The sequence below is a fragment of the Macaca nemestrina genome, chromosome 18 (assembly GCF_043159975.1).
Source record: "Macaca nemestrina isolate mMacNem1 chromosome 18, mMacNem.hap1, whole genome shotgun sequence".
Lineage (NCBI taxonomy): Eukaryota > Metazoa > Chordata > Mammalia > Primates > Cercopithecidae > Macaca > Macaca nemestrina.
In genome coordinates, this window is record NC_092142.1 from 48,941,269 (window position 1) to 48,968,700 (window position 27,432).

Here is a 27,432-nt window from a genome sequence, read left to right on the forward strand (position 1 = left end):
GACTTTTCATACCTTAACTTCTAGCAGAACAACTCATTTTCCTAAAGAGTCTTCTTCATTTGGAATGGTCCAAGGATCCTTGTGACGTTAGTGTCTAACCACCACCTCTACCTTCTCATCCCTTCTCGCACGTTGTTAGGAGGTCACTGATAGAATCCAATCATCTAATTTTACAGGTGGGGTAGACAGTCTCAGATTTGCGAAGTCTCTATACAAAATCCCCACAACTTAACTAAAGACAGAGCCAGCACCAAAATCCAAATCTCTGACTCAGATTGAATGGATCTTTACATATGTGTGTGAAGTGAATTTATTCAAGAGCCATTATAATATTACTGTTAAGAATGTAGACTGTTAAGCCAAACTGCCTGGATTTGAATCTCAGATCTGCTACTTGGTAGTTTTGTAACTCTAGCTAAATTATGCAACCTTAGTTTCCTCGTTTATTAAATGGGCATAATGCCAGTTTCTTTGGTATATTGAGATAATATATAGGATACAGGCATAATGCTAATCTTCCAGGCTTATTTCAAGTCTTAAAGTGTTAATTCATGTAAAGCACTTAAATAGTGCCTAGCTACAGAGTCAATCCTCAGTAAGTGTGTTAACCCAAATCTTTAAGGGGAAAAAAAAACCCTGACTGTTACAACTTTGCCCAAAGTCAACATCTTAGTTGAGATAACCATGAGGAAATTTCACCTAATCTTTTGAACCAAGCAAACTCCTGAAAACGACTAAAGGCAAAGAGAGGATATTTGGCCTTACTCAGAAAATGGTGTTCGGTGTTTTCCTCTTCCTGAGGAACCTCTCTGAAAACATTCAAGCTCATGACTATCTGCTAGTGCTGCTTTTTGAGACGCTCTTTTTTCATTTAGAACTAGCCATCTTGACTGGCATTTTATAAAGATTTAACAATCCTTCTGACAAATGCCCTGCCCTCAGCAACTGAGGTGTCTCTCGCTCCCTGTCCTGTTGAAACCATAGAAATTTGAGTCTTACTCTTCAGACTCTAAACTTTATGCTTTTACAAAGGGTAAGTATAATTTCTTTTTTTCCCACCAAAGATAGGAAGTGCGTCTTGTCTGCTTCATCATGGAACACGTTAAAAATCTGATGTTTTTAGTGTACCACTGAAACCTGCTATGCCAGTCTGACTGTATGAGAGACAGAGAAAAATAAAAGGATATTTGTTACCCTATTTTAAAGTGTGTCATCACTTTATAGACTCCCTTTTACATGGCAAGTGTTTTGCTGGGTTATTAATGTGTGAGAAAATTAGCTGGGCATAGCACACACCCACAGTCTCAGCTACTCAGTAGGCTAAGGTGGGAGGATTGCCTGAGCCTAGGAGTTCAAGGCTGCAGTGAGCTATGACTTGTGTGACTAGGACTCCAGCCAGGGTGACAGAACAAGACTGTCTCAAAAAGAAAAAAAAAAAAAAAGGAAAATGAATTTCTGCCCTGTCAGAACCTCAGAACTTGTTATCTGGTGGGGAGTACAGACCAGTGGTCAAGTGGTCAAGCAGTTACCATGCGGTTTAAGTGCTATGAAAAGTAAAAATGCAGGATGCTACAGGAGTCCATGGGAAGAGGACCCAGCCAGACCAGCCTTTCCAAAGTAGGTGATTAGCAAACATCTGGTGTGTGTTGCCAGTAGGGGGAGAAGTTTTGCCGGGGAGGGGGCTGTGACGAGAGAAAACGGGAAGGAAGTAGGAACCAGAACATGGTATTTCATGAGGGCAATGGGAAGCCATCAAAGTGTTTTCAGTTAAGGAAGTGACAACTGGATTTGCATTTGTGATGACTGATAGGGCAGGACCTGGGAGGCCAGCTGGGATTGGCTGCTATAGCTCAGATGAGATATGTGGGCCCCAGAACTAGAGTTCAGGGAGTGGAATCGGAAATAAAACCTTAAAAAAAAAAAAAAAATCTGTGCCTGGGCTTACCCAAAAACCTCTTAGAAGGCAAATGATAGGTCAGCTTTGGCAAGTGGGGAATTTTTTTAATATTAAAAAAACAGGCTGGGCGTGGTGGCTCATGCCTGTAATCCCGGCACTTTGGGAGGCTGAGGCAGGTGGATCACCTGAGGTCAGGAGTTTGAGACCAGCCTGACCAACATGGCGAAACCCCGTCTCAACTAAAATAAAAAAATTAGCCTGGCATGGTGGCTAATGCCTATAATCCCAGCTACTCGGGAGGCTGAGGCAAGAGAATCTCTTGAACTTGGGAGGAAGAGGTTGCAGTGAGCCGAGATCACGCCATTGGACTCTAGCCTGGGCAACAAGAGTAAAACTGTCTCAAAGAAAAGGAAAAAAAAAATCTTTTTTAATGTCAAATGAATAGGACTTAGCAGAGGGCAGGAGAAGCAATTAAGCATAAAGCCTACCACCAGCACCACTTTTTCCATCATATGGATTTAGCCTGTTACAGAAATAAAAGTTCCATGATCACCAATATTTGGGAACTACTACATCTTCCTTCTGGAGATTGCTCATGCTGTAAAGCATATTAAAAGCTCCATGTTGGCTGGACACGATGGCTCACGCCTGTAATCCCAGCTGCTTGGGAAGCCAAGGCAGGCAGATCGTTTGAACTCCGGAGACCGGGGCTGCAGTGAGCTATGATTGCACCACTGTATTCCCGCCTGAGCGACAGCATGACACTCTGCCCCAAATGAATGAATGAATGAATGAATGAATGAATGAATGAATGAATGAATGTCCCGAGTGGCCCTGCAGTAGATAAACCTGTTAAACTGCCTGCTTTTCTGCCATTTCACCAAAGACTTGTTCACATTCTTTGAGGGATGGAGGGTGTTTGTTGTGGTTTCTGTCTGTACAGTTCCTCTTCTTTAATTGGAGAAGAGGCATGCAAATGTATTGAACATCCCACAGAGAGAATCACAGAGTGGTTGCCCTGCCCAGCTCCCTCTGAGCACCCGTGCTAGATTTGGGGAATGCTGGCTATGTCAGTTCATCCTCTCTCAGGACAACCCAGAAAACTCTGGACTCCCGCATTTGGGACCCAGGCATGGGTGGAGGTAGTAAAGCTGTGTTTCCATGGCAGAGTACTCATTGGCGCTCAGTGTAGGTGGCATCAGTTTCCTCATCCGACCAGTTCCGTAAGATGGGTTTGGGCATTTTTTTCTTCTGGAACTTTAGCCTTGAACCAGTCTCTCTAGACCACTCCAAAACCCTGAAATACCCAATATCCTTTAAATAATTGGTTTTCAGTTTACTCAAAGTCAGTTTCTCTTGCTTGCCTGACTGCTAGAGTAGTACACAGCAGTTGTGTTCCAGGAGCATGCTGTGGAGAGTTGAACTAATGGATGAGAGTGCTTCCATCAAGCCTCAAGCCATCTGGCAGGTGAGAGAGCTCAGGGCCATGTGCAGTGGAAGGATCCAGACTTGGCAGATCAACGTGGATTACAGTCCCATTTCCTCCATTAGCCAGTGCGGCAAGTGACTTATTCTCTCTGAACCTTAATTTCATTTAGGCCTATTAGATAGCTATCTTGCAGAATAGCTAGAAGGATGAAATGAAATAATGTATGTAAAAGATAACTTTCCAGCTTTTTTTTTTTTACTACAAACTAATTTTTGAGTCGCTATTCTGAGTCCTTGTTATAGGTGTACCTTGAGTACCCAAGAGTGCTGGCATCTATGGAAGATGCTCAATTGTTGTTGAACAAATGGATGAATCTTGACTTTGGTATTGAAATTGAGTTTGTACATAAATACACAAATACACTAAAATATAAATTTTATTTCTTTTTGCAGTTGGGGTCTTGCTCTGTCACCCAGGCTGGCATGCAGTGACACAATCATGGCTTACTGCAGCCTCCAACTCCTGGGTTCAAGCAATCCTCACACCTCAGCCTCCCAAAGTGCTGAGATTACAGGCTCTTACCATTCCTAGCTAACTTTTTGATTTTTTGTAGCAACATAGTCTCACTATGTTGCCTAGGCTGGTCTCGAACTCCGGAGCTCAAGTCATTGTCCCGCTTCAGTCTCAGATTTGTAATTTAAATAACAGTAGGGAAACTAAAATAACTAAGTCTACTGTAAGTTCATTAAGTAAATTTAAAAAGAAATATATCCTTGCTAGAAGATGAGTTTTAAATTCTGTCTCCTACAATTATCAGATTTATTTTTTTTTTCCTGATCTACCCTGAAAACCATTTAAAAACAAATTATTCTGGAACGTTTTAAACACATGTAAACATAGACAGAGTGATATAATGAACCCCCATCACCCAACTTGAGCAATTATCAACACATAGCCAATCTTGTTTCTTATACAGGTTAAGAATCCTTTATCCAAAATGCTTAGGACAAGAAGTGTTTCAGATTTCAGATTTTGAAATATCTGCTTTATGTTTACAGGTGGAGCATTCCAACTCCAAAACTCTCTCATCTGAATGCTGCAAAACAAGCATTTCCTTTAAGTGTCGGGTTAGCACTCAAAACATTTGGGGCTGGGCATGGTGGCTCATGCCTGTAATCCCAGCACTTTGGGAGGCTGAGGCAAGTGGATGGCCTGAGGTCAGGAGTTCAAGACCAGCCTGGTCAACATGGTGAAACCCCATCTCTACTAAAAATACAAAAATTAGCGGGGCATGGTGGAAGGTGCCTGTAATCCCAGCTACTTGGGAGGCTGAGGAAGGAGAATTGCTTGAACCTGGGAGGCGAAGCTTGCAGTGAGCTGAGATGCGCCACTGCACTCCAGCCCGGGCGACAGAGTGAGACTCTGTCTCAAAAAAAAAAAAAAAAAGTTTTGCATTTTGGAGCTTTTCAGATTTTTGATTTTCAGTTTTGAGATGCTCAGCCTACCCTATTTCAACTTGCTCCCTCACCCCCACAAAGGATTATTTTGAAGTAAATCACAGACATCACTTGATATAGAAATATTCCAGTAACTATCTCCAAAACTTAAGAAAAATTTTACATATAACCACAATACTGTATCATACCTGAAACGCTAATGACTTTGTAGCAATTTTATACCAAATATTCTGCTTAAACTCCTCCAGCTGTCTCATAAACGTATCCTTTAGAGTTGGGTTATTTGAATTGAGATCCAGAAAAGGATACTTGAATAGTAGCAGTTTCACAACCTAGGACCTAGGTTTCTGAAATCCCTGTTTCTGAATTCTATCTGATTACATATGTGACCTCAATTTATGCATATGGAATACATTTTCAAATAAATGACATACGGTTAATGGATGGATGGGTACAGAAATTTTTTTTAAAAAGGAGAGAGATAACAAAATGACGTACAGTGACTTCCGCTGAGAGCTTCCACAATAAACCAGCAGCATTATCACGGTGAACATCACTACCATCTCTTCACGTGCTAACAGCCACACGGGAAATGGGACTCCAGCACGCAAGCCACAACGCATCCTTAGAGAGAGAGCACCCAGGCCGGGCGCGGTGGCTCACGCCTGTAATCCCAGCACTATGGGAGGCCGAGTTGGCGGATCATGAGGTCAGGAGATCGAGACCATCCTGGCTAACACGGTGAAACCCCGTCTCTACTAAGAAAATACAAAAAACTAGCCGGGCGAGGTGGCGGGCGCCTGTAGTCCCAGCTACTCGGGAGGCTGAGGCAGGAGAATGGCGGGAACCCGGGAGGCGGAGCTTGCAGTGAGCTGAGATCCGGCCACTGCACTCCAGCTTGGGCGACAGAGCGAGACTCCGTCTCAAAAAAAAAAAAAAAAAAAAGAGAGAGAGCACCCAATCCCGATGACAGCACGGGGTTAGGAAGGAGACCATCGGGAAGACAGTAAAATGGGTACGTTTAAATATATGCAGCGATAGACAAAGATGGTGGACATTAGGGAAAAAATAATGACAAATTGATGGGAAACCAGGATAAGAAAAAAAGGCAATTACTAACTCCAAGAACAGAGGAAGGAATTGTGGTTTAGTGGGCTTCTTAGTTCAGCAGTGAGCAAAATTTGCATTGTCCTAGAAATTTAGTGTGATTTGATGTAATAGAGAATTCCGGTACAATTTTGTTGGGCAAAAGAGAAATGGAGGAGAGAGTTTCGGAGAGCTAAGTCCTTACCTATCAGGCCAGCAAGTCAAGAGATAACACATGATACTGATAAATTAGAAAGAGTGATAGCTTATCATTTGGGAATACAGAGATAACAACAAGAGAAACAGAAGGGGCTGGAGTGTTTACTTCCCATAGAGGGCTTGGGATTCTAGAGAAGGCAAGAACCTGCTGTTCTTTTCTTTTCTTTTTTCTTTTCTTTTCTTTCTTTCCTTCTTTCTTTCTTCCTTCTTTTTCTTCTTTCTTTTATTTCTTCCTTCCTTCCAGACTCCCTTCCCTCCCCTCCCCTTCCCTCCCCTTCCCTCCCCTCCCCTTCCCTCCCCTTCCCTTCTCTCTCTTCCTCTTCTCTTCGACTGAGTCTTGCTATATTGCCCAGGCTGGTCTTCGACTCCTGGACTCAAATGGTCCTCCTGTCTCCGCCCCACAAGTACTGTGATTAGAGGCATGAGGCACCACATCTGGCCCTTAACTTTTTTAAATTGTGTATGCACATGAAATACTTTTTTCTCAGTGAGGTGCCTAAGTGTGAGTTTGCTAGATGGAGTAATTTATTTCACAAGTGGGGAAACAGGTATAGAAAGCATACTGACTTGGCCAGGCGCGGTGGCTCAAGCCTGTAATCCCAGCACTTTGGGAGGCCGAGATGGGCGGATCACGAGGTCAGGAGATCGAGACCATCCTGGCTAACACGGTGAAACCCCGTCTCTACTAAAAAATACAAAAAACTAGCCGGGCGAGGTGGCGGGTGCCTGTAGTCCCAGCTACTCGGGAGGCTGAGGCAGGAGAATGGCGTAAACCCGGGAGGGGGAGCTTGCAGTGAGCTGAGATCCGGCCACTGCACTCCAGCCTGGACCACAAAGCGAGACTCCGTCTCAAAAAAACAAAAAAACAAAAAAAAAAAAAAAAAAAAGAAAGCATACTGACCAATTTGGGAACCCTTCCCCTGCTCTCATATTTAGTCATTTATTATGTTCCTCCTTTTACCTGGCGTTATCTATTAATTAAAACTTTGATTTCCTCAATTTGCTAGCTCTTAGGTATCTATCAGCAAATTCAGTAGGAGACAGCGTGTTGTAGTTATTACAAACTAAACTCTGGAGCCTGACCATGTAGGTTAAATTCTGTGTGTCACTTACGAATCATGTGCTGTGCTCTTAGGCAAGAGGCTTGCCCTCTCTGTGCCTCAGTTCTCCCATCTCTAACATAGGCCTACTGACATTGTGTGGTATTGTTGGTGGATTTAGAAGCTTAATATATGCAAAGCTCTTAGACCAGCATTTGGCACATATCGAGGGATCAGTAAATAGTGACTGGCTGGGCCGGGCTTGGTGGCTCAAGCCTGTAATCCCAGCACTTTGGGAAGCCGAGACTGGTGGATCACGAGGTCAGGAGATCGAGACCATCCTGGCGAACACCGTGAAACCCCGTCTCTACTAAAAAATACAAAAAACTAGCCGGGCGAGGTGGCGGGCGCCTGTAGTCCCAGCTACTCGGGTGGCTGAGGCAGGAGAATGGCGTAAACCTGGGAGGCGGAGCTTGCAGTGAGCTGAGATCCGGCCACTGCACTCCAGCCCGGGCTACAGAGCGAGACTCTGTCTCAAAAAAAAAAGAAATAGTGACTGGCTGGGCGCAGCGGCTCACGCCTGTAATCCCAGCATTTTGGGAGGCCAAGGCAGGAGAATCGCTTGAGCCCAGGAGTTCCAGACCAGCCTGGGCAATGTGGTGAGACCCCATTTCTACAAAAAATTTAAAAAATTAGCTGAGTGTTGTGGCGCATGTCTGTAGTCCCAGCTACTCAGGAGACTGAGGCCGGAAGATTGATTGAGTCCAGGAAACTGCAGTGAGCTGTGGACAACAGACTGAGACCTGCTCTCAAAAAAATAAAATAAATAAAATAAATAATAAATAAATACTGACCATCAGCAAGAAGCTCACTCTCCAAATAGGGAGTGCAACCCATTAAAATTAACAGTGAATTTGGAGGCTGGGCACTGTGGCTTATCCCAAATCCCAGTACTTTGGGAGGCTAAGGCAGGCAAATCACCTGAGGTCAGGAGTTCAAGACCAGCTTGGTCAACATGGTGAAACCCCAGATTTACTAAAAATACAAAACTCAGCTGGGCGTGGTGGCAGATGCCTGTAATCTCAGCTGCTCGGGAGGCTGAGGCAGGATAATTGCTTGAACTCGGGAGGCAGAGGTTGCAGTGAGCCGAGATCACACCATTGCACTCCAGTCTGGGTGACAAGAGCGAAACTCAAAAAAAGAGAAAACAATGAATCTGGGGAACTGATCAAAACAGAGACAGCTCTGTGGGCTTTAAAAAAATCAATTTGGCCGGGCGCAGTGGCTCACACCTGTAATCCCAGCATTTTGGGAGGCCGAGATGGGCGGATCACGAGGTCAGGAGATCGAGAGCATCCTGGCTAACATGGTGAAACCCCGTCTCTACTAAAAATACAAAAAAATTAGCTGGGCATGGTGGCAGGCACCTGTAGTCCCAGCTACTGGGGAGGCTGAGGCAGGAGAATGGCGTGAACCCAGGAGGCGGAGCTTGCAGTGAGCCGAGATGGCGCCACTGCACTCCAGCCTGGGCGACAGAGCAAGACCCCGTCTCAAAAAAAAAAAAAAAGTCAACTTTAGGCCGGGCGCGGTGGCTCACGCCTGTAATCCCAGCACTTTGGGAGGCCGAGGCAGGTGGATCACAATCACGAGGTCAGGAGTTTGAGACCAGCCTGACCAACATGGTGAAACCCCGTCTTTACTAAAAATAGAAAAATTAGCCAGGCATGGTGGCACGCGCCTGTAATCCCAGCTACTCAAGAGACTGAGTCAGGAGAATCACTTGAACCCGGGAGGTGGAGGTTGCAGTGAGCGGAGATTGCACCACTGCACTCCAGCCTGGGTACAAAAACAAAAAAAAGAAAAAGAAAAAACAACTTTACATATAATGAAATGCATCCATTTAAGCTGTACAGTGTGAATTTTAGTAAATGTGGCCCCTGTGTAACAATCACCATGAGCAAGACGCAGAATATTGTTATCCTCTTAAACATTTCCTTTGCCAGGTCCCATCCCCAATTCCTGGCCTCGGGAAACTACTGTCCTGCTTCTATCACTGTAGATTTGTCTTTTCTAGAGTTTCATGCAAATGACATCATAGTATAATCATGCAGTACAATAATCCTGTCTCTGGCTTCTTTTGTTCAACATGCTTTTGATTTTTTTTTTTTTTTTTTTTTTTGGTCAACGTGCTTTTGAGATTTTATCTATGTTAACACACATGTTGGCAATTTGCTCCTTTCTTTGTTTATCCATTTACGGGTCGATGGGCATTTGGGTTGTTTTCAGTTTGGGGCTATAATTCATAAAGGTTCTATGAATAATGATGTACAAGTCTGCATGGATACATCACTTTCCTTGGAAATACCATGGAGTCGAATTGCTGGGTCATGAGCTGCCTATGTATGTAGCTTTATCAAAAACCATCAAACTGACCAGGTGCAGTGGATCATGCCTGTAATCCCAGCACTTTGGGAGCCCAAGGCGGGAGATCACCTAAAGTCAGGAATTCCAGACCAGACACCACGCCCGGCTGTTTTGTTGACTTTTAAGTAAATAGAATGTCCTTGGCCAGTTGCAGTGGCTCATGCCCGTAATCCGAGCACTTTGAGAGGCCAAGGCGGGAGGATCGCTTGAGACCAGGAGTTTGAGACCAGCCTGGGCAGCACAGAGAGACCTCATCTCTACAAAAAATTTTTAAAAACATTAGCCAGGCATGGTGGTGTGCGCCTGTAGTCCCAGCTACTCAAGAGGCTGAGACGGAAGGATCGCTTGGGCCCAGGAGTTCGAGGCTGCCGTGAGTATGATGGCGCCACTGCTCTCCAGCCTGGGCGGCAGAGTGAGACCTTGTCTCAAAAACAAACAAACAAAAAAACCAAAAGGATATCTTAGCACACTGGAGCAAAAGAAGTTAATGCCGGTTTTGATCACAACCATGTAAGGTGTGTCACTTTCCAAAGTTCGGATGAGTTAGATGGGATTTAGGGTAATATGTATTAGGATTAAATCTTACCAAGCAGGGTGGTACTGAGGGTGTGGAAAGGGTGGGGTGAGGGGGCGAGGCTGCAAGAGGGCAACAAAACTCTCCTCCTGTCACCCCACAGTGTGGGACGGTGTGAATGTGGGGTGGGAGGGATGTCAGTCTTCTCTGAGGGGCGCAGGAGCAGGAGCTGTTGGGGTTGAGCAACTCGCAGCAGAGCATGCAGACCTGGTCCCTATGGCTCATTCACCACAGCAAGCACCTGGGCCCATGGTCACCGCGTGGTAGCTGGAGCTGCAGAGAGCAAAGGCAAACGGGAGGCTTACTTTTCTCACCTTGCCAGTGAGACCACCTGGGCAACATGGTGAAACCTTGTCTCTACTAAAATACAAAGCAAAAGGAAGGGGCCAGAGCTTACAAAAGATTTGCACCGGTCATAGCAGAGGCTTTTAAGCATGTTTCAAGTGATACTGATGAGAGTTGTAAGAAGCACATTGGAGGCCGGGCACGGTGGCTCACGCCTGTAATCCCAGCACTTTGGGAGGCCGAGGCAGGCAGATCCAAGGTCAGGAGATCGAGACCACGGTGAAATCCCGTCTCTACTAAAGATACAAAAAAATCAGCCGGCCGCGGTTGTGGGCGCCTGTAGTCCCAGCTACTCGGGAGGCTGAGGCAGGAGAATGGTGTGAACCCGGGAGGCAGAGCTTGCAGTGAGCCGAGATGGAGCCACTGCACTCCTGCCTGGGCAACACAGTGAGACTCTGTCTCACAAAAAAAAAAAAAAAAGAAGCACATTAGAAGACTGTTGTCTATTTGGGAAGAAAGGTCTGTTTGTGCAAATGATGTATTTAGAGGCCAGGCATAGTGGCTCACGCCTGTAATCTCAGCACTTTGGGAGGTCAAAGTGGGAGGATCACTCAAACTCAGAAATTTGACACCAGCTAGGACAACATAGATAGACTCCATCTCTAAAAAAATAGAAAAGAAAAAAAAAAAAGTCAGTTGGGCATGGTGGTGTGCTCCAGTGGTCCCAGCTACTCAGGAGGCTGAGGTGGGAGGATCAGTTGGGCCCAGGAGGTTGAGGCTTTGAGTCATGATCATACCACTGTACTCCAGCCTGGGCAACAGAGCAAGACTCTGTCTCAAAGAAACCACAAACAAGCAAACAAACAAGAAACAATGAAGTAATGTATTAGAGCAAATTAAACAAGCTCTGTGAGGCAATAAGAAACCTACGAAGTAAATTTATAGACAGATAAAGATGAATGAAAATGAAAACTTTTCCTCTCTGGGATCTGCAAGTGAGCCACCACCACAGACTCTAAATCTCATGAGAGCATTATAAAATCTAGAAAATGCAGCCTTGGGTGATGCAGCAGTTCACTAGAGGATCGCTTTTTTGCCTGCTGTAGACCAAGAAGTATCTCTACTAGATAAAATAGCAAATAAAGAACCTGGAGAAAGGCTTTCTAAAGTGATGAATGCATGTATGTTGCCAGGAGATTACAATGGCAGAATGGCAGCAGAAATAGATGAGAGGAAGCAACTCACTCGAATGTTAGCAGATTTTCTTCATTGTCCAATGGAAGCCCTTGCAGAGAAAGCATAAATTGGAAGAATACAAGTGCAAGTGAGCCAGAGTTTCCCTGGTGTGCAAAGAATTCAGGTCCCTGATCCAGAGCCTGACAGACTAATCTCGATTACCCAATGTCACTGGCAGCCGCATGCACCTGCCCTTTGCAGGGACATCTACGGTGAAGATTAATGGACCAGGTTCTTTCCTGGTCCCAAGACTGCAAGAGGTGAAGACAGGTGGATAGTCCTGTAGTGGTATTTTTGCATATTTTTGAGAGAGAAACACTAGCACAAGAAATGACAATTAGTAAAAATGTTTAAAATGTTGGTTTGTTTACTATTTTCTTGGTAAGTTAGCATGAATTAGTTTTGGGGTGGTGGGGTTTTGAGACAGTGTCTCGTTCTGTCATCCAGGCTGGAGTACAGTGGCATGCACCTGACCTATGACTTTGTTTAAACAAAGTGATGGGCTGGGCCTGTAGTCCCAGCACTTTGAGAGGCCGAAGTGGGCGGATCACTTGAGGTCAGGAGTTAAAGACCAGCCTGGGCAACATGGCAAAACACCATCTCTACTAAAAATACAAAAATTTGCCGGGCATGGTGGCACATGCCTGTAGTCCCAGCTACTTGGGAAGCTGAGGAAGGAGAATCGCTTGAACCCAGGAGGTGGAGGTTGCAGTGAGCCGAGATGCACCACTGCACTCCAGCCTGGGCAACAGAGCAAGACTCTGCCTCAAAAAAAAAAAAAAAAAAAAGATGATCTCTGTGTATTAATAAGCTCACAAATAGTGATTATTTTTAAAAGGTCTTTTGGTAATTTTTTTCTTATCCAGGGCCTTGTGAGAAATCTCATGTTTCTGTTTCTTCATATATTTTCAATTATTTTTCTTTATTTTTCTTCACTGTCTAATCACTGTATACTATGTAATTCCTAAAGGAGAAAAACCAATCAGAGTTGGTTGAGACTTTATTTTGGTATAGTTAGGACTGGATTGTAGATGAGACTAAATGTCTCAACATAATCTTATGTTGGAACAAAGATTATTCCCCTTTTCCCCAAACAAAGTATGGATTCTGTCTCCATGCCTTTGATTCCATATTCCCTAGAGACTGATCATTTAACATTAAACATGGAGGTCATTAGCCAGGCATGGTGGCACACACCTATAGTTCCAGCTACTCAGGAGTCTGAAGCAAGACAATCGCTTGAGCTGAGGAGACAAAGGTTGCAGTGAGCCAAGATCATGCAGCTGCACTCCTAGCCTGGGTGACAGAGGGAGACCCTGTCTCAAAAAAAAAAAAAAAAATTGGTACCAAGTAGATGTGACTTGTTGGTGTTGAAACCTAGGTGGTTTTTGTTTTTGTTTGTTTGTTTGTTTTTTAGTGTTTATCTTGGCTAAACAGTCAACAAAGCAGGCAATAGATTTCAAAGGTAAAGATGTAAATATTCTACAACACAAAATTGATCTGGCTCAAGCAATGCTCACTATCGGCTTTGTTTAAAAAAAAAAAAAACTTTTACTTTTGTATTTTTATTTTTTAGAGATGGAATTTCTGTTGCCCAGGTTGGAGGGAAGTGGCACGATCATAGCTCTCTGCAACCTTGAAATCCTGGGTTCAAGTGATCCTCCTGCCTCGGTCTCCTGAGTACTTGGACCTACAAGTGTGCACCACCACACTGGCCTTTTTTTTTTTTTTTTTTTTTTGCATAGAGACAGGGTCTTGCCGTATTACCCGGGCTGCTCTCAAACTCTTGGCTTCAAATGATCCACCCACCTTGGCCTCCCAAAGTGCTGGGATTATAGGCATGAGCCACCATACCTGGCCAAAAAGTCTTTTTAAATATTAGTTCTCTACTTGAAAAAATGTTTAACCTCTTAGTACAAAATAAATAATTGAAAGGCTGTATCAGCGATTGGTTTATTTTTGTCCCTTTTGCTATTGGTTAAATAAGTGAAATGAAAATCGTAAGTCTGAATGTTTTATAGAGAGGTTATCTATTCCTTTTTCTTTTTTTTTTTTTTTTTTTTTTTTTTTTGTGACGGAGTCTCACACTGCCGCCGGGCTGGAATGCAGTGGTGTGATCTCGGCTCACTGCAACCTCCGCCTTCCAGGATCACGCAATTCTCCTGCCTCAGCCTCCCAAGTAGCTGGGATTACCAGTGCACACCACCACACCCAGCCAAGTTTTTGTATTTTTAGAAGAGGCAGGGTTTCACTATGTTGGCCAGATTGGTCTCCATCTCCTGACCTTGTGATCAGCCTGCCTCAGCCTCCCAAAGTGCTGGGATTACAGGTGTGAGCCACCACGCCCAGCCAATGTTATCCATTTCTTTTGCAAGTATAATGTGGCATCAACAGACATGATTCTTTAGAGTTTACCTAACTTTGCATGTTTTATCACATTTGACACAGATTCCCTAAATAATAAATTGTAAACATTTTATTTATTTATTTGAGATATATAAAACAAGCCATCTGTTACTTTTTTTTTTTTTTTTTTAGATAGAGTCTCACTCTGTCGCCCAGGCTGGAGTGCAGTGGCATCATCTCAGCTCACTGCAACCTCTGCCTCCTAGGATCAAGTGATTCGCCTGCCTCAGCCTCCTAAGTAGCTAAGATTACAGGCACTCAATACCACACCTGGCTAATTTTTTTGTATTTTTAGTGAAGACGGGGTTTCACCATGTTGGTCAGGCTAGTCTCGAACTCCTGACCTCAAATGATCCACCCACGTTGGCCTCCCAAAGTGCTGGAATTACAGGTATGAGCCATCACGCCTGGTCACTCCATCAGTTACTTTTTAAAAATCCTTACTTCCAGGCTGGGTGTGGTAGTTCATGCCTGTAATTCCAGCACTTTGGGAGGCCAAGGTGGGAGGATCACTTGAGCCCAGGAGTTCGAGACCAGCCTGGGCAACATGGCAACACCCTGTCTCTACCAAAAATGCAAAACTTAGCCAGGCATGGTGGTGCACACCTGTAGTTCCAGCTACTCAGGAGGTAGAGGTGGAAGGATGGTTTCTGTCTGGGAAGTGGAAGCTTCAGTGAGCTGAGATCATGCCTTACACTCCAGCCTGGGCCACAGAGTCAGACCCTGTCTCAAAAATATTAATTAAAAAGAAAAAATAAAAATAAAAATTTCTTACCTCCATTGTTACTTGAAAATTTGATAAATCCTGATTTTGATGTAGCATGGAAGGCAATGCAAAAACAAAACTACATAATCACTAATATTAATAGTTACTTATTTAAAAATTGAAGTGATATTAGCCCATTGATCAGTTAAAATAAATAAAACAAGTACAAAAATAGAGTGACCTTTAGAGGAATCAGGGCTTGCCTTGACATGATTACAGCCAGATGGGAATGCAATCAGCTAAAGCAATATACAAAGAACAAAGTTTAGAGGCATCTACCTGACTTCAAAAGATTCTACGAGGCCATAATAACCAAAACAGCATGATATTGGCATAAAAACAGACACATAGACCAACTGAACAGAATAGAGAATTCAGAAATTAATCTACATATTTATGGCCAACTGATTTTTTTTTTTTTTCTGTGTGAAATCTCCCACAATCAACTGATTTTTGACAAAGGTGACGACAAAATACATTGGTGAAAGGACACTCTCAATAAACGGTGCTGGGAAATCTGGATATCCCTATGCAGAAGAATGAATCTAGACCCCTCTCTCACCACATACAAAAATCAACTAAAAATGAATTAAAGGCTTAAATGCAAGACCTGAAACTGTAAAACTACTAGAAAAAAGCATAGTGAAAATGCTTCAGGACTTTGGTCTAGGCAAAGATTTTATACCTAAGACTTTAAAAGCACAGGCAACGAAAACAAATACAGACAAAAGAGACTATATTAAACTAAGAAGAAAAGGAAACAATCAACAGAGTAAAGAGACAACCTGTAGAATGTGAGAAATTATTTCCAAACCATTCATCCAACAAGGGACTAATATCCAGAATATACAAGGAACTCAAGCAACTCAACAGCAAAAAAACAAATAATCCCATTAAAAAGTGGGCAAAGGCGGCCGGGCGCGGTGGCTCAAGCCTGTAATCCTAGCACTTTGGGAGGCCGAGACGGGCGGATCACGAGGTCAGGAGATCAAGACCATCCTGGCTAACACGGTGAAACCCCGTCTCTACTAAAAATACAAAAAATTAGCAGGGCGAGGTGGCGGGCGCCTGTAGTCCCAGCTACACGGGAGGCTGAGGCAGGAGAATGGCGTAAACCCGGGAGGCGGAGCTTGCAGTGAGCTGAGATCCGGCCACTGCACTCCAGCCCGGGCGACAGAGCGAGACTCCGTCTCAACAAAAAAAAAAAAAAAAAAAAAAAAAAAAAAAAAAAAAAAAAAAAGTGGGCAAAGGCTGGGCGTGGTGGCTTATGCCTGTAGTCCCAGCACTTTGGGAGGCCGAGGTGGGCAGATCACAAGGTCAGGAGATTGAGAACAGCGTGGCCAACATGGTGAAACCCTGTTGCTATTAAAAACACAAAAAAATTATCCAGGTATGGTGGTATGTGCCTGTAGTCCCAGCTACTCTGGAGGCTGAGGCAGGCGAACCACTGGAACCTGGGAGGCGGAGGTTGCAGTGAGCCAAGATCATGCCACTGCACTCCAGCCTGTGTGACAGACTCCATCTCAAAAAAAAAAAAAAAAAAAAAAGCAGGGGGACGGGCAAAGAACACATGAATAGGCACATCTCAAAAGAAGACACACAAATAGCCAACAGGTATATGAAAAAATGCTTAACAGCACTAATCATCAGATAAATGTAAATCAAAACCACGATGAACTATCATCTCACTCCAGTTAGAGTGGCTATTATCAAAAAGACAATAAATAAATATCAAATACTGGCAAGGATGTGGAGAAAAGGAAACTCTTACATGCTGTTGGTGGGAATGTAAATTAGTTCAGCCATTATGGAAAGCAGCATGAAGTTTCCTCAAAAAACTGAAGATAGAACTACTGTACAATCCAGCAATTTCACCACTGGGTATTTATCCAAAGGAAAGGAAATCAGTATATCAAAGGTATACCTGCCCCCACCATGTTTATTGCAGCACTATTCACAATAGCCAAGTTAGAGAATGAACCTAAGTATTCATCAACCAATGAATGGATAAAGAAAATGTGGTATATATACACAGTGGAATACTATTCAGCCACAACAAGAATAAAATCCTATCACAGCAACATGTATGGAATTGGAGGTCATTATTTTAAGTGAGATAAGCCAGGCACAGAAAGACAAATATTACATGTTCTCATTCACATGTGGAAGCTAAGTTGCTCTCATGGAAGTGGAGAGTAGAATGATGGTTACCAGTGGCTGGAAGGAAGTGGAGAGAGCTTGGTTAATGGGTGCAAACACACAGTCAAATAGAAAGAACAATTTCTAGTGTCCAGTATCACAATAGGGTAACTGTAATTAACAACAATTTATCATACATTTCAAAATAGCTAGAAGGAGAATATTGAACGATCCCAACGCAAAGAAATAATAAACGTTTGAGATGATGAACATGCTAATTATCATGATCTGAGCACTATACATTATATGTATTGAAACATCACTATGTACCCCATGAATATATACAATTATTGCTTGTCAATATAAAAAAATCAAAATTTAAAACAAAACAAATAAAAAATAGCTAGAAGAGAAGATTTCAAATGTTCCCAACACAAAGAAATGATGAATGTTTGAGGTAATGGATATGCTAATTACCCAGATTTGGTTATTACATTGTATGTATTATATGTATCAAAGTATCACATGTACCCCATAAATATGTACAATTATTATGTATCAATTTTTTTAAAAACTAGATGGGAATGTACCAGATCTTCAGCCGAGAGCTAGAAGTTCCTAGACTGACAGTGGGCTCATTGAGAGCTGAGCAAAGGAAACAAGAAACTACAAATAGGAAGGAAATGCTGCCCACCTGGGAGCAAAGAAAAGAAACTGCAATATTAAGTGAGCTCACTTGGAAAATGATAATTTTTAATGTAATGTATTAATTAATTAATTTTTTGAGACAGGGTTTCACTCTTGTTGCCCAGGCTGGGGTGCAATGGCGCAACCTTGGCTCACTGCAACCTCTGCCTCCCAGGTTCAAGCAATTCTCCTGCCTCAGGCCCCCAAGTAGCTGGGATTACAGGTGCCCACCATCATACCCAGCTAATTTTTAAAAAATATATTTTTGGTAGAGATGGGGTTTCACCATGTTGGCCAGGCTGGTCTGGAACTCCTGACTTCAAGTGACCCACTTGCCTCAGCCTCCCAAAGTGCTAGGATTATAGGCATGAGCCACTATGCCCGGCAGAAAATAATTTTTTTTAAGTGGAAAATTTTATAAGAATTCTACAAATGTCGGCCGGGCGCAGTGGCTCATGCCGCCTGTAATCCCAGCACTTTGGGAGGCCGAGGTGGGTGGATCACAAGGTCAGGAGTTCGAGATCAGCCTGGTCAATATTGTGAAACCCTGTCTCTACAAAAAAAAAAATCAAAAACTTAGCCAGGCATGGTGGTGCATACCTGTTGTCCTAGATACATGGGAGGCTGAAGCAGGAGAAGCACTTGAACCTGGGAGGCAGAGGTTGCAGTGAACCTAGACCGCCCCACTGCACTCCAGCTTGGGCAACAGAGCGAGACTCCTTCTCAAAAAAAAAAAAAAAAAGAAATCCACAAATGTCATTTTGGGAGTCTGAGGTAGGAAGATTGCTTCAGGCCAGGAGTTCAAGACCAGCCTGATTAATAAAGAGAGACTGTCACTACACAAAAATAAAAAACTTAGCCAGGCATGGTGGCACACACCTGTGGTCCTAGCTACGTGGGAAGCTGAAGCAGGAGGATCACTTGAACGCAGGAGGTCAAGGCTGCAGTGAGCCATGTTTACACCACGACACTCCAACCTAGTCAACAGAGTGAGACCCTGTCTCAAAAAAAAAAAAAAAAAAAAAAGGTCCTAGCATGGTGGTATGGGCCTATAGCAAGGGGATTACTTGAGCCCAGGAGTTCAAGGCTGCAGTGAGCTATGATCATAGCACTGCACTCCAGCCTGGGTGACAGAGTGAGACCCTGTCTCCTAAAAAAAAAAAAAAAAAGTAAAAAAGTTCTAGAAATGTAAGATCTTTGTACTACATGAAATACTTGTGCCACAACTAACCTGGTGTCCAGATACCAAATGAGTCTTCTGAGAGCCAAAGGCAGGCACTGGGGGGTCATAGGTGGGCATGTGGGAAATAGAAAAGGATGGGCACTGTGTGGAGGAGGCCAGAATTACATTGTATTTCTTCTAAAAAATATTTTGGCTGGGCGCGGTGGCTCACGCCTGTAATCCCAGCACTTTGGGAGGCCGAGACGCGCAGATCATGAGGTCAGGAGATCGAGACCATCCTGGCGAACATGGTGAAACCCCGTCTCTACTAAAAATACAAAAATATTAGCCGGGCGTGGTGGTGGGCGCCTGTAGTCCCAGCTTCTTGGGAGGCTGAGGCAGGAGAATGGCATGAACCCGGGAGGCAGCGGAGCTTGCAGTGAGCTGAGATCGTGCCACTGTACTCCAGCCTGGGCGATAGAATGAGACTCCGTCTAAAAATATATATATATTTCATAATTTAAAAAATTATGCAAATACTACCCAATCATTTTAGAAAACCCAGAAAATACAAACAGAGCAATAAAAAGACTTTTTAAAAAAAATATCTGGCTGGGCGTGGTGGCTCACGCCTGTAATCCCAACACTTTGGGAGGCCAAGGTAGGTGGATCACCTGAGGTCAGGAGTTCGAGACCAGCCTGGCCAACATGGTGAAACCCTGTCTCTACTAAAAATACAAAATTTAGCCGGCTGTGGTGGCACGTGCCTATAGTCCCAGCTACTTGGGGGGCTGAGGCACAACAATCGCTTGAACCTGGGAGGCGGAGGTTGCAGTGAGCTGAGATCACACCACTGAACTCCTGCACTCCAACCTGGACAACAAGAGTGAAACTCCACTAAAAATATATATATATATATATATCTCGCCTTTAATTCTGCCCAGAGGCAAACACAGGAAACATTTTGGTATATATACTTTGTTTGTTTTACAAATGTGAAAGGTCCAGGTATCTATACTTCCATGAGTTTTTCCCTGTGTTGTGTGTTTCCAAAAGTGTGATTATGTTATTTATGCTGCTTTGTAACCTTTTTACTTCCTAGTGCCTGATGAACACTTTTCTTTCCTTATGGATACACAGTATCAAAGGATGGTTTTCAAGTTAAAATTCTGACCTTTGTATACACATAGGGTGAGCATGTACATGTTCTTTAATGAAGGAACTGGGAGGATGGTAAAACAGGTTCAACAGAGAAACAGAAATTTATATAGTCAGTGTGGAAAAATGTATTTAAATGGGATTTCTAGGTTAGATAAGAAACTCATCTACAAGGCAATGAAATGCTATCCTTTGGGGTTATCTTTTCTGCTGGACAGAAATAATTTGCATCTCAACTAGACACAATCAAAATCATTTGCAATTTATTCATATATAAATTCACATCTAATTTCATAGAGTCTAGGCCCCTAAGTAAATGGTCAGTCAAACAAAAAAATATATTTCTCTAGAGCAATGATTCTCAACTAAAGGTGATTTTGCCTCCCAGAGGACATTTGGCAATGGCCAAAGACATGTTCGGTTGTCACCATTGGGGAGTGGTAGTGGCATCTGGTGGGTAGAGGCCAGGGGTGCTGTTAAACCTTGTACAATGCATAGGACAGCCTCCACAACAAAGAATTATTCAGCCCAGACTGGCAACCTCCACAACAGAGAATTATCCAGCCCACACTGTCAGTGGTACCTACCTCTACCTATTAGATGCTAGTAGCACCCCCATGGTTGTGACAACCAAAATGTCTCCAGACACTGCCAAATGTTCCACAGGGAGGCAAAATTGCCCCCAGGTCAGATGCACTGCTTTAGAGTTGCACTTTACAAATCCATCACCTCTAGTCATGTGTAGCTATTTATTTATTTTTTTTTATTTTTATTTATTTACTTTTTTATATCATAATGTTAATGAACACCAGGGGTTCAGTCTAGGTCCTGTTGCTTGATGCACAGAAAGCCAATCACTGAGACAACAAGTATTACAGGGAAGAAAGCTTTCTTTAGGTGACATCAGTGGGAGAGACAGGAAATAAACCTCAAATCCATTCCTCCTCCCTGACTAAAGTTAGGTGTTTACACATCATGGGAGGATAACAGGAGCAGCAAGGAAGAGGAGTTGGTCAACAGGCAGCAGGGGCATCCCACAGAAGAAATGTACATTTCTCAAGCTTCAGTTCTGTGGACATCTGGCTTGTTGGAAAATTGGGCAGGCAACAACAAAATGTTTACAATCAGGCCAAATTGAAAATTTAGTTTACTTCAAGTGTTCAGTAGCTAATTGTGGGCCAAGTGCAGTGGCTCATTCCTGTAATCCCAGCACTTTGGTAGGTCAAGTCAGGAGGATTGCATGAGGGCAAAAGTTTAAGACCAGCTTGGGCAACAGGGCGAGAGACCCCATCTCTACAAAAAAAAAGAAAATAAAAAAATAAAAAACAACAACAAAATAGCCATGTTTGGCTAGCAGCTACTCTAGTGGGCAGGACAGGCAGAGAACATTTTCCTCTTTGTGGAAAATTCTGCTTGATGGTACTGCCTTAGATAAATAATCATTTCACGGGTCTGTTAGACATTGGGACAATGTAATATTGAAAAAATATGCAGGCCAGGCGCAGTGGCTCAGGCCTTTAATCCCAGGACTTTGGGAGGCTGAGGCATGCAGATCAGTTGAACTCAGGAGTTTGAGACCAGTCTAGGCAACATGGTGAAACCCCGTCTCTACAAAAAAAAAAAAAAAAAAAATACAAAAATCACCGGGCACAGTGGTGGGCACCTGTAGTCCCAGCTACTCAGGAGGCTGAGGTGGGAGGATGGCTAGAGCCCAGGAGGTGAAGGGTGAAGGTTGCAGTGAGCCGAGACCACACCACTGCACTCCAGCCTGTGCACGAGAGCAAGACCCTGTCTCAAAAAAGACTTTAAAAATATATATAAAGAAAAGAAAAAAAAAAATGTGTGGCTATCCTTTTTCCTTATTTCCAAGTTTTGGATAATTTTTCTTTTTTTTTTCACCAGCACTTTTATTTTTCCTTACACACTCACGTGTTGTTGGGGCCTAATGCTCTCACATAACTGTAAGAAACCAAAATTTTTTGTCATCTCTTGAAGAACTGAGAATTGTATACACACACACACACACACACAAACCTTATGTAAATTAAAAGGATGAATACATTTACAGGTATAAATGCAAACCATTTCTAACTCAAGGCAAGTAACAGCCATGGTGTTCTGGGAGGAAAACATCAGCTAAGAAAGGAAACTGGGTCCTATGGCTTAGACTTTCCAATCCTGACAGACCAGCAGGACAGACACAAGTGGTTCAGGAGCCCTTGCCAGCCTCTAGAGAAACCCCAGAACACTCAACCCTAACACATTAACACCCCGCACTGGTGGGAGACTGCTGGCCACACAGACCCACCGAGCCATGGACTTGTCTTCCACAAGCACGTTCTTACCTCAGCCACAAAGTGACCAAGCCACATATACTAAGGGCTGAGATCCAAGATATGTACAGGGTACTTAACAGATAGCAAGGGAACAGTTAACTTGCATACAAGGTAAAAATCAGCAACAAGTTCTACAATCCAGTGCTGATATTGGATACAAACTTCAAGGACAGATTTCTTTTCGAAGGCTTATTCCAGTTTCATGAGGCTAGCATGGGGTGTATGCATTTGCCAGGAGCAAATTTATTCTTCTGAATTAACCCATGCAGCAAATGCTAGGCATCTGCTCGCAGTCCATTTAGAAGCATTTGCGCTGGATGATGGAGGGGCCCGACTCCTCATACTCCTGCTTGCTAATCCACATCTGCTGGAAGGCAGACAGGGAGGCCAGGATGGAGCCACCGATCCACACCGTGTACTTGCGCTCAGGGTACTCGATGATGTGATCTTCATGGTGCTGGGCGCCAGGCTGGTGATCTCCTGCATCCTGCCTGCAATGTACAGGTACATGGTGGTGCCGCAGGACAGCACCATCTCGGCCTACAGGTATTTGTGGATGTCCACGTCACACTTCATGATGGAACTGAAGGTGGTCTCATGGATGCCGCGGCTTCCATGCCCAGGAAAGAAAGCTGGAACACTGCCTCTGGACACCAGACCCACTCGTTGCAGATGGTGACGACCTGGCCGTCAGGTGGCTCATAGCTCTTCTCCAGGAACGAGGAGAACACGGCGGTGGCCAGCTCCTGCTTGCAGTCCAGGGTAACGTAGCACAGCTTCTCCTTGATGTCATGCACTATCTCCCACTCGGCCATGGGGGTGAAGCTGTAGCCACACTTGGTGAGGATCTTCATGAGGTAGTTGGTTGGGGAGATGGGCATCATGTGGGCGACTCCATCTTCAGAGTCCGTGATAATGCCACTGGTGTGCCCAGAGGACTAGAGGGACAGCACAGCGTGGATGGCCACACACATGGCCAGGGTGTTGAAGGTCTCAAGCATGATCCAAGTCGTCTTCTCTCTGCTGGTCTTGGGGTTCGGGGGGCCTTAGTCAGCAGCACTGAGTGGTCCTTGGGGCCACACGCAGCTCATTGTAGAAGGTGTGGGGCCAGATCTTCTCCATGTCATCCCGGTTGGTGACTATGCCCTGCTCGATGGGATACTTCAGGGTCAGGATGCTGCACTTGCTCTGGGCCTCGTCACCCACATAGGAGTCCTTCTGGCCCATCCATGTCCACCATCATGATCTGGTGCCCGGGGCACCCGACAATGGAGGGGAACATGGTTCGGGGGGCATCATCCCTAGCAAAGCCAGCTTTGCACCTGCCAGACCCATTGTCAATGATAAGCATGATGATCTCTTCTTCCATCGCCATCGTGGAGAAGCGGGTGGCTGAGCAGCAGGAGGACGCGGTGTGTGGGTTAGTGGTGGCCAGTGAGCAATAATTTCTTCTACAGGACCTTTGTTAAAGGCAGCATAAAGCCGCAAGGCTAGATAGACTGTAAACGCCACGACGTCATGGACTGGGACTTAGTTCTCTCATTATCACTAGCACCTGCTGCAGGGACTGATACCTGGCAAGCACTCAATAACCAATATCTACTAAGTGAATGAATAAATGAATGAATGGTGTGAAATTAAGTGGGTAGCAGGTCCCTTTGCAGTGACTTCCTTGGGTTGGCTGTCAGCAGTTATGCAATTGTCACACCTATCTCAGCAAGTTCTGAGGACCAAGTGGGGGACGACCAGCAACAGTGCCTATCCCAGGTTCTGACACCCGCTCAGGAGGCACCCAACAGGCGATTTTTCCTTCCTTTCCTGAAATCATCAAAATGGTTCCCAGCCCTCTAATATTTCAAAAACCCTTACCAAGTCTATGTAAATAAAGAAAACTTCCCTTGTACATACAGCCTGTTAGTGGCAGAACTGCAACTAGAGACCCAGTGTCTAATCACCTTGCAGATGACTTTGCCAGCAGTGACATTCCTTGTTGGTGACTACTGAGTCACTCTATGTAGGGTCAGCTGAGAAGAGGACAGTAACCGTAAAGAGGGAGTAGACATTCCAGGGACATTAATTCAGCGAAGTGCCAGGCACTGCTAATTCAGAGGCTAGTGTGGGCAGCTCATGTGTATATATATATTTTTTTGTTTTTGAAACAGGGTCTCACTCCATCACCCAGGCTGGAGCGCAGCGGTGCAATCACAGCTCTCTGCAGCCTTAAACTCCTGGACTCAAGTGATCCTCCCACTTCAGCCTCTGGAGTAGCTGGGACCACAGGCTTGTGCCACAATGCCTGGATAATTTTTTGTATTTTTTGTAGAGACAGGATTTGCCACAACGTCCAGGCTGGTCTTGAACTACTGGCCTCAAGCAATCTGCCCACCTTGGCTTCCCAAAGTGCTGGGACTACAGGCGTGAGTCACCGTGCCTGGCCTCACATGTCACCTTTGATGACAACTCATGGACAATTACTTTTTTTTTTTTTTAGGGACAGGGTCTCGCTCTGTCACCCAGGCTGGAGTGCAGTGGTATGACTGTAGCTTGCTACAGCCTCCAACTTCTGGGCTCAAGTGATCCTCCTGCCTCAGCCTGATGAGTAGCTGGGACTACAGGTGTGCACCACCACACCTGGCTTCATGAAAACTTCTGAGAGAGGTATAGGGCACATAAAGCGCATGGCTGGCCCAGGGTGCAGCATCTGCTGGGGCAGCAGGAAATGGAGGACAATAGGCCAGGCCCCAGGGGTTGGCCATCTTTTGGGTTTGTATTTCTCATTCTTCCCACAATGAGTCCCTAAAGCTCACAGGAACTGTAAGTGGATCAGAGATTGTGTACTAGGAGAATGGCGATGATTAACACTAGCGTGAGCTATGGAAGCTTGCCCAGCTCTACAGTCCTCCAGGCCTAAGGAAAGCAAAGTCCCACGGAGTTTCTGGGAAGACTAAGGAGGCTCCCAGGGCTGGAAATGTGGTGTTGGAGGCACATGGCAGAGGGCTGTGGCCACATCTTGTATGTTATGTAAAGGGCTGAACCTGACTGTATAGGACAATGGGACTGTCTAAATGTTCTAGAAAATATTGATCTGAGTGTGTTGCAGGAAGATTACATTATAAAAATTCGAAGGGGGAGAAACAGGAGTCTGGTAGAGCAGCTCTTTTTTTTTTTTTTCCAGACAGGGTATCACTTTATGGCCCAGGCTGGAGTGTAGTGGTGCAATCATAGTTCACTGCAGTCTCGAACTCCTGGGCTCAAGTGATCTTCCCACCTTAGTCTCCTAAATAGCTGGGACTACAGGCAAACACCACTGTGCTTGGCTAATTTCTAAACTTTTTGTAGAGATATGGTCTCTTGATGTTGTCCAGGCTGGTCTCAAACTCCTGCGGTCAGGTGATTCTCCCACCTTGGCCTCCCAAAGTTCTGGGAATACAGGTGAGCCACTGGACCCAGCCTAATTCCTTTATTTTTTTTTTTTTTTACTTTGTCAGACCAATAATTGATGACAAGCTTATTTCCAACTTGTCTCAAGGGAAGAGGCTTCTAAGCAGTCTAATTCAAAAACTCCCTCTTGACAAAGATAATTTGCAGGAAAAAGGGATGGTTAGCTAATCATTACTTCGCTGCATTTTAAAAAATGACTGGTGAAGGAAGATTAGACTGGTTAAAGATCACTGGGCTCCTTCCAAGACTGACAATCGACTGAGGGCGGCTCCCAGAAGAGCTCTTAAGCTTATTAAATAAAGCTAATTATTCATTTTAGCAGCAATGGTAATTTATCACTGGAAAGAGTAACTAACGATAACAGACCACAAAGTTCTGCTCTAGCTATGGTATTTATATTTATTTATGTTTTTTAAAGACTTTATTTTTATTTTTTGAGACAGGGTCTCACTCTATCACCTAGGCTAGAGTGCAGTGGTGTGATCTCGGCTCACTGAAGCCTTCACCTCTCACACTCAAGTGATCCTCCCACCTCAGCCTCCCAAGTAGCTGGGACTACAGGCACACACCACCACACTCAGCTAATTTTTTAATTTTTTGTAGAGATGGGGTCGCATTATGTTGCCCATGCTGGTCTTGAAATCCTGGGCTCAAGCGATCCAGCAGCCACGGCCTCCCAAAGTGCTGGGATTACAGGTTACAGCCACTGAACCCGGCCAAAGACTTTATTTTTTAGAATAGTTTCAGGTTCATGGCAAAATTGAGAGGGAAGTACAGAGATTTCCCACATACTCCCAGCCCTAACATATGCACAGCCTCCCCCATGATAACATCTTACACCGTGATGCATTTGTTACAACCATGAACCTACATTGACACGCCATTATCACCCCAAATCTGTAGTTTACATTAGGGTTTGCTCTGGGTGTTATACATTCTAGACGTCTGGAAAAATGTACAATGACATGTATCCACCGTTATATCATATACAGTATTTTCACTGCCCTAAAATTCCTCTGTGCTCATCTAGTTAAGGTTTTTGTTTTGTTTTGTTTTGTTTTTGAGACAGAGTCTCGTTCTGTCGCCCAGGCTGGAGTGCAGTGGCACGATCTCAGCTCACTGCAACCTCCACCTCCAAGGTTCAAGTGGTTCTCCTGCCTCAGCCTCCCAAGTAGCTGGGACTACAGGCATGTACCACCACGCTTGGCTAATGTTTGTATTTTTTGTAGAGACGGGGTTTCACCATGTTGGCCAGGCTGGTCTGGAACTCCTGACCTCAGGTGATCTGCCCGCCTCAGCCTCCCAAAGTGCTGGGATTACAGGCATGAGCCACCACGCCTAGCCTGGGTTTTGAACCACTTTTTTGTTGTTTATCGCCACAGTGAGAGAAACAGGAGGAATCTGTTTCTATCTTATCTAAATTCTTATCATCTTATTCCATCTAAATTGCATGCCCTACTCTTTCCTATGTGGTCTCTCCATTCATTCAAGAAATTGCATGACTATCTTGTGCCAGGCTCTAGGCTAGTGTTGGGGATACCGTGATGTGTGAAAATGGGCACTGTCTTGTCTTTATAGGTGTGTAGTGTTCAGTTGGGGAGAAAGGCAATCGTATAACTGTTCATAAAGAAACTGAAAATTACAACTGTAATTTTGATATGTGCTTTGAAGCAAAGAAACAAGGTACATG

At 44.3% G+C, this 27,432-nt stretch overlaps 2 pseudogenes; one reads left to right on the top strand and one right to left on the bottom strand.

Moving 5' to 3' along the window:
* The first annotated feature begins 3,058 nt into the window (after nucleotides 1–3,058).
* Nucleotides 3,059–11,738, top strand: LOC105492282 (regulation of nuclear pre-mRNA domain-containing protein 1A-like; annotated as a pseudogene).
* Nucleotides 11,739–22,597: 10,859 nt separating this feature from the next.
* LOC105492247 (actin, cytoplasmic 2-like) lies at nucleotides 22,598–25,459 on the bottom strand (annotated as a pseudogene).
* Between the last annotated feature and the right edge of the window lie 1,973 nt (nucleotides 25,460–27,432).